The 8064-nt window shown below is 35.7% G+C and overlaps 1 long non-coding RNA gene across 1 annotated transcript; it reads right to left on the minus strand.

The window, feature by feature from the left end:
• Positions 1-718: 718 nt before the first annotated feature.
• On the minus strand, positions 719-7834 carry LOC115283303. The gene is made up of 2 exons (XR_003904997.1): positions 6484-7834; positions 719-1153 (listed from the first exon to the last, which is right to left on the minus strand). It is a non-coding gene; the product is annotated as an uncharacterized LOC115283303 (long non-coding RNA).
• Between the last annotated feature and the right edge of the window lie 230 nt (positions 7835-8064).

Here is an 8064-nt window from a genome sequence, read left to right on the forward strand (position 1 = left end):
GAGGATTGTAACTGAGAACTTTGAAGACCAATGGTTCCACGAACCCAGGAGAAAACAGAGCAAAATGACAAGAAGACTGGTAAGTCATCCCCGGAGGGAATCAGAGCTACCAAGGGAAACAGAGCCTTGGATGACACCCAAGAATAACTTCAGGGAACTCTTTCCTAATCTCTCCAATTTTCCCACCAGCTTTCTCCCTGTCCCACACACCTAGCCTTGCAGGGAAATGAAAATAAACAGGAAGGGCTACCTAGGTACATTCCTTTCCCATTTTATGACCTGACATCATACTCATTTATAAGGTTATATGAGTTTTCCAGGCATCGGTATTAAAAGCACATGTACTGAAGTCACTTAGCCTATAAGAACTTAAGACTTTCTTGAAACAGTATTTATTGCTTGTAAGCACTGCAAGGAGTCATATACCTATGGAGTCACCAATCTAACATTTAAGTATTTAATCATTCAAAATTCTAGGAACACCAAAGATCCCTTCACCTACTCAGGGATTAGGACTGTAACTTCTATAATTATAGTGATTTCCATCATGAATACATCCTACTTCCCACATCCTTACAAAAAGTTTTGTTATGCCTTACTCTTATACCACCCTGTACCTCAATATTTTTTTGCTTCTCACATTTTCTTATTGGGTTTCTACTTCTCAGTGTCGCTGACCAAAGCAACTGAAGGAATAAAGAAATAAGACCTCAAACCATTTATCTAAACTGGGTAATTTAAGTAATAAAAAAAATAAGTGTACCTAGGTACAGTGAGGTAACTTGTTGCAAATACAAAATTTTCAAAGCAGTACATTTTATTTGACAGTAGACAACACATTTCCCAATTTGTCTGTTGTGACATGCAGATGGTTTTAGATTGCTTTTGGTGGTCACCCATGCTAAGCAAGATTTTTCAATCTTCAAAACACTCAAAGATCAAAGATTCTGCATTTTCACATCAGTTCAAAAGTCAATGGTAATCTTTCCATTTATTGGAGCACTTGGCATCGATTCTCTTTTACGTAGAAGGGTAGAGATGAAGTCATTTCATTTAAAAATGTATTTGTTCATAATTTCATTTATGCCATAAAAATTCAGATGATAACACGTTCTTATTCTTATCAGTAGCAGTAGTCTTAGGATGCCAGGAACTGTGAAAGGAAGGCTTTTAGTTACTTTCTCCTGTCCAATTTCCAATAATGTACTGCCCAACCCCAACCTGAAAATAGAGGTGTTACAGAATCCATCTGATACCACATTGTTAAAGGCCAAACAGTATTTCAGATGTATCTGATGACTAAATAAAAATGTATAAAGTGAAAACAAGAAACATTACACCCAATTTGTCTTCAACTTTATTCCCTCCACCAATTATCTTTTGCCATTCAACTATTTCCTTCTTCACTTACAGATGTAAACTAAAAGTTATATAAATTACAGTGAACAATAAAGTCCTCTTGGGGTGAATGTTGACTTTATGATGACCTTCTGTTGGAGGTCACATTGATTTAATTCACAAATCCCATAATTATCCAACCCAAGGTTTAGTTGATAACTATTTAGCTCAAAATTGTTTCTCAAAAACTTAGAAACTAGTGGGGACAAAAAACTGTCTTCATCTCAAAAAAGGCTACTTATCAGAATGGCATTAAACTAGAAAAAAGCAATCCCCTAGTTAGACTTGGAGGTAGTAATGTTCTTAAAACCAATCCAAAACACAGGCAGGCTGCCCTTAGAAACTGGTTTGACCTTTTCTTTCACTCTTCCTCCTATCCCACCCTCTGTGAGTGATTTAAAAATAGAAAAGGTCAAAATCCAGTTGGACCTAGATTGAGGATTGTTGTTGTTTCCCTCCATTTTTTGCCAATTGCTTCCAATTTCTATTATTCTGAAATTTTAAACATGGTAAAAATTGTTAAGCTACTTTAATTCACTGACATTATTCCACTACTAAGAAGTCCTTTCTTGAACATGTTTTGATGGTGAGATTTCTAAAGTTTAAGTTGAGATACTATAGCAAAAGAGAAATCATGTCTCTATCACCAATTATGTTATGGATTTTAAAGAGATGTATTTAGGCAGCACACATTTGTCAGAATGTAAAAATGTAAAGAATTACAAACAGAGGCGCCTGGGTGGCTCAGTCGGTTGAATGTCCGACTTCAGCTCAGAGCCTGGAGCCTCCTTCAGATTGTCTCCCTCTCTCTCTCTGCTCATTCCCTGCTCATGCTCTGTCTCTGACTCTCAAAAAATAAAATAAAATGTTAAAAAAAAAAAGAAGAATTACAAACAGACAAAATGGTAAATGTATTTTAAAACCAAATGTGGTTAGAGTATGAGTGTTTCCCCAAGGCTGGTACCAATGAGACTGGAGTTTGGGAATTAGTTGTTTGTCATCCCTCCTTCTTCCCAGCAGTGGTCACAGCCATTTTTCATTAGGGATGGGCCAGAAAAAATAAAGTGTCTATTATTGTCTATTATAAGGAAAGTTCCTGCAACTCAAAGAACAAGCTCAATAGAAAAACCTGCTTATTGTAGTGGCCAGAGTGGTAGAAGAAACATGGAATAGAAATTAAAACCTGCAGTGTTACTTAGGGACTAGGCCATGCCCCTACCCAGAAAACAGGCTAAAAGGAAATCTTTAAAAGTTCTCTAGCAAAGCATTCATTTTTTTCAGGTCTCTGGGGCTAACTAGGAACATAGCAAAGAGCTTTATACATTATAGGCATTCAAATGTACTTGTAGAATGAATAAATGAAGAACAGTAACCTCTTAAATTGTACTCTCCAAGCTAATTAAAAAGCAAGTGTCTTTCAGTTAAGATGCTTTTTGTTTTCTGTCTAGGAATTAACACAATGCCCTGAAATAGACACTTCCATTTAAGGAAGAATTTCATTCCATTTTTTTGGTTTTGTTTTGTTCTATTGCATCTCTAAGACAAAATAAGTGCCTTTCTTACCAGATCTGTTCCAGTTTAACTAACCTTCTTCAAGGTTTGTGTAAATAAAAAGCTCTCTTTTATTCCCACTCCACAAAACATGCCAAAGAGAAGGTGATCATTTCTTTTCAGTGTCTTACATCACAGCTGCTCAATAAACTTTTTTCAGCTAATGAAAGAACTGCACTCTCTTATTAAATTAGTTCCCGTGTTTCCATCATAAACTGATCATTTCTTTTCAGTGTCTTACATCACAGCTGCTCAATAAACTTTTTTCAGCTAATGAAAGAACTGCACTCTCTTATTAAATTAGTTCCCGTGTTTCCATCATAAACTAGTGAGATTAAAGCACATTTTGGTCTAGGTCTTTTAAATCTCTTTATTCTCAGTATTTGAGAATAGTACTTTATACAGGGTAAATATATTTTTACAAAATATGGAAAATCTAGAAAAAAATCTTTATTGCTCAAGTGGCTTCCTGACTCTATGCCAGGCCAATGAGCAAATATTTTTAAAATCAGTTGTTTTATCTTAATTCTCATCTTAAACCATTCATCTATAATCAAAACAAAATGTTAAAATGTGTCAGAATGTATCCATTAAAATAAGGACAAACCCTAAGCTCCCTTATATCAGGCTTCTGGCTTCAAACTAGGTCAAGTGACATTGGAATTTTCTAGAATTAGGAATAATGTTTTCATTTAACATTAAAAGAATCATGCCTTATTTTTGTATTTTTTTAATCTCTAAGGCATGTTGATCGGTTTTCTGGACCAGGCCAACTCAACTAATTTATCTAGCATAATACAGTCCAGAAAACAAGCACTCAAATATCTACTTAAAAATCAATGATGTTTTATCTCCATCTATAATCTGTATTCTGATGCCCTTTTGACTTAGACATTTCACTTTTCTTAGGGATTAGAATGATGTATTACACATAAAAGATGCTCTAGGTTTATCATATGAATCTAAAATAAAACCTGAGTCATTTAGTTTTGCTCTTAATATCTTTAAGCCAGGCCAGGATGGATCTAATTCACCTCTATCTTCAGCATTCAACATTTTAAAGACGGATAGAGAACTGTAACATCTTACTTTTTCCCATCTCTTCAGTTTGGCCAGAGAGCAAGTACACCCTCTGATTCAGATATTATCTTTCAGCAGAGCTCAGCATTTAGCATACTGCCTGGCACAATTCCATTTTTCCCATGTTTTCATTAAATAAGCTTAGTAGTACCTAAGTAACTTTTAGTCTGGATCTCACACCTATTTCATATTTCTTCCTATGAAGATCTCATAAGGATAAAATCATTTTTATATCTTAGGGCATGCACAGTTCTGAGCCTCATAGAAAGTAATCATTCATTAAGCCAAGTTATTTCCTTATATCTGTATAGAACAGCAGGCTTTGTAAATTTACAGAGATCTCTGTTGTAAGTTCAATAATAATGATAATGAATTTCTGCATCCCCATTTGTTTCTCCACAGATAAGAGAGAGTAATAATCAATTTTCATTCAGCAGATATTGCTTATATATGTATGGTGGTTTAAGACTTATAAATTGATTTTATATATTATCTAATGTTACCCAGGACACTAAAGATGCTTTATCTTCAGATCTCTAATGCCTAGCAAGAATATTGGCACATAATAGACAATTATTATCCAGTTTTGCACTTATCAGATATTTAATCCTTTGCATATTATATTCAGCGTGTTCAATAGTTAAGAACTCTTCCTCAGATTTTTCCAACTTTTTTCATAGTACAATGATAACTGTGATATAATTTTATAAGCCCAGTACTCAGCACCAAATCAGAAAATCAGTAGTTACACTTATATGGTGCTTTAGAGTTCCCAAAATGCTGACACATGAATTGGTTTATTCTCAGCTGTAGGCACAATGAAATGATAAATCTGTGTACCTCTTTAGTGCCTATAATAGTGAGTCCACATACTAAGCAACTGATATTCATTCATTCATTCAACAAGTGTTTAAACCCTCAGTTTCTATAACCATTTATACTACCTTTATCATAGTGGATGTCAGGCACACAATGAGAATTTTGTAGAGACAATGCCAATCTCACAGAAAGTTTTGTTCACACAGAAAACAGCTAATGTCTTATACTTATATAACACTTTAAAAAGTGCAAGTGCAATCTCAATCATTACACTGCCCTGTTACCTGGGAAAATATACTAGTGATAATTTAGTTTGACATGACCATTAAAGTCTTGACTGACTAAAACAAGCAATATCTAATTTAATATATTTAAGTAGTCTAAGACATAAGCCTTCTTATTGCTTGGGAACATTATCTTAGATTTCAGAGTACTCAAACAATACCTGGCCCATAAAAGGCAAATAGCATTCATTTATAAACATGTAACACACTGGTATCTATACAGTGCTTTAGTTTACAAAGCACTTTAATATACACCTCATAATCTGAAATTTTTTAGTTCCATAATGAGAACATTGTTCCCTTTGACATCTGTAGCATTTAGCGTGGTATGTGACATGTTATAGGTTCTCACAATAGCTTAATCCTTTATATTTATAGTATATTTTATGCTTTAAAGCAGTTTCCATGTGTTTACCTTTCTGCTACTTGTAATACTGTATTTTTCCTTAAAATTATCAGAGCAGCAGAAGCATGATGGCCACAAATATAAGTTACTCATTTAATAAACAATTTCTAATATCTGCATATTGTTACATACTTCTGACAAAGTACTTTATTCAGGTTTCTTTTAATCTTTGTATTCACAGTGTCTGATATAATGTACAGTAGAGTGTATATACTCTGATATTCATAAATATTTAAGTGCTTTACAGTTTATAAAGCACATTCACATATTTTTCTTCAGGTCACCTGGATGTAATCATTAGTAATTACTGCATCCTTAGTGCCTAGCACAGGGAGAGGTGCACACAAATCATATTATTCAGCACAGAGTCCCTGGTATGTACATCAGGGATGATAGTATGGCCCACAGACCAAATCTACTTGGTTCACAGGCTAAGAATAGTTTTTCCTTTGTAAAGGGTTATTTTTTAAAGAATGTGTCAGAGATCATATGACTCACAAAACCTAAAATATTTACCATCTGACTCTTTAAAAAGAGTGTGATGACCCCTGATTTACACAATGTTTCACACCGGACAGTGCACTTTAAATGTTAGCTGTGCATCACTGCCGATACACTATTGATGAGAATGCCTTGCACTTTTTTTCTGTGCTTTGCAGTGCTTTCACATATATTCCCAATTGTTTAAATTATCTTCTCTCATGGTCAGAGGGAAAAATCAAGGAAAGGATTAAACCTGCTAAATATTCCCAAATTCTCTCACTTTTAAGCCTAGAGGCGGGTATTAAACCCAGGGGCAGTACCGGCACAGTCTACTAAATTATTAGGCCACTACTATGAGCAGGGAGTTCAAACTGCCTCCTTGGGTCCTCACTCTGTTCCAGGCCCAATTATCTGTTTGTTTAACCATCACTAGGAATCCCAAACCCCAGGAATCCTGCTCACCAAGCTCAAAGAAGTAAGGTGTTGCTGGCTGGTGCTTCAACAGGCTGGCAAATCTGGATATTTCTTGTCTAGTTCTTCTCATTGGCCTGGAACATCTCTTCACATTTTCTCTAGATAGCCTGGCACCTTTTTTCCCCACGATAGACTGATGCTTGCCTTTGCTCATCAGCCTATAGCTTCTAAAGAAAAAGGAGGACTGAAATACAATGTTACCTATATGTCTCTCTCAAGTGGTTTGGAGGAAAGATAAATGAAAACTTAAGAAACAAACAAGAAATGGCCCAAAACCGTGATAAAAACTGGCTTAAGTCTGGACCAAGCATAATATTGCCAATCTAAAAATATGTTTCCCTAAAATAAAGGGCATCTCAAAAAAGTGGGCTTAAATGAAAACATACTAACTGGCAAGGGAGAACTGAAAATGTCCAAGAGTAGGAAGGATAGCAATAGAAAAAAACTGGAGTTTAGTGTTCTCATCTTAAAATGTCCTTTGGTCTTGGGGCTTCCATCCTTTTCAGATTCTGTGTCATGGGCTTCTAGCTCCCCACCTAATTTAGCCTTGAGATAGATTTCTCTCTTTGGCCTTCTATCCTTCTAGAGAAGCTTGAGTCCTGGGTCTTTATGTGTGTCTGGGACCTTCCATCCTCAGATCTTAGATCTTCAAGCTGAAGTTTTTATCTCAGGTCTTATACATTGTGTCTTATGTCTTGGGCTTTCGAGGGGTCCCCATTTTTAGGTCTTTGGTCTCCTACACTGGGTCTTTGGACGTACATCTAACTCAAATCTTGAACTTCCCATACAACTCAGGTCTTCTATCCAACAAGGGCCACCTTGTTACATCATGGCTATCAGGACTTTGAATGGTATCAAGTCTGAAGTTTCCATCTATCTTGAGACAGGTTTTCCATCTTTGTCTTCAGGTCTCAAGTCTCAAAACATCTTTTACTTTGGGCCTTCTGTCCATTATAAGCTTTCCACTTTCCATCCATCATAGGACTTAGATCATCTCACAGGTGTCCTGGCATAATGAACAGCTCTGCAATGTGTATTTTGATAGCAGACACACTGTACCTATTGGGAAGGGGTGAGGAAGCCCCTTTGTCACAAACACACACACATGACCATACAAATGCACAAAAATATGCAAGGAGAGAGGACTGCATAAAGTCAAAGTGGGGAAAATATAGGCTCACAAAGAAGCTAAAATACTCAAAGCTGAGTAGAAGGGGAAAAGCAGAGAAGAAATAAAACAGAGATGAATGCTCAAATGGAAAGTAACAAAGAGCAAAGAGACACTGAAACAGAGCAGGAGAAAAAAACAGAAAGAAAAAGAGACACTGAGACAGAGTAGGAAAAAAAATAAAGAAAAAGAGACACTGAGACAAAGCAGGACAAAATAGAAAATGGCCTTGCAAGAGAGGCAAAATATATATATATAAAAGAGACATGTGAGATAATGAGTAGAAAAAGCAGAAGGGAAGGTAGAATGAGAAAAAGGTGAAATGTCAAACCAACAACAAGGGGAAGGGAAGACAAAACAAACCAGTTCACAACAGAACAAAAAGAGACGTATAGGCAGAA

Source organism: Suricata suricatta, chromosome X (genome assembly GCF_006229205.1).
Source record: "Suricata suricatta isolate VVHF042 chromosome X, meerkat_22Aug2017_6uvM2_HiC, whole genome shotgun sequence".
NCBI lineage: Eukaryota > Metazoa > Chordata > Mammalia > Carnivora > Herpestidae > Suricata > Suricata suricatta.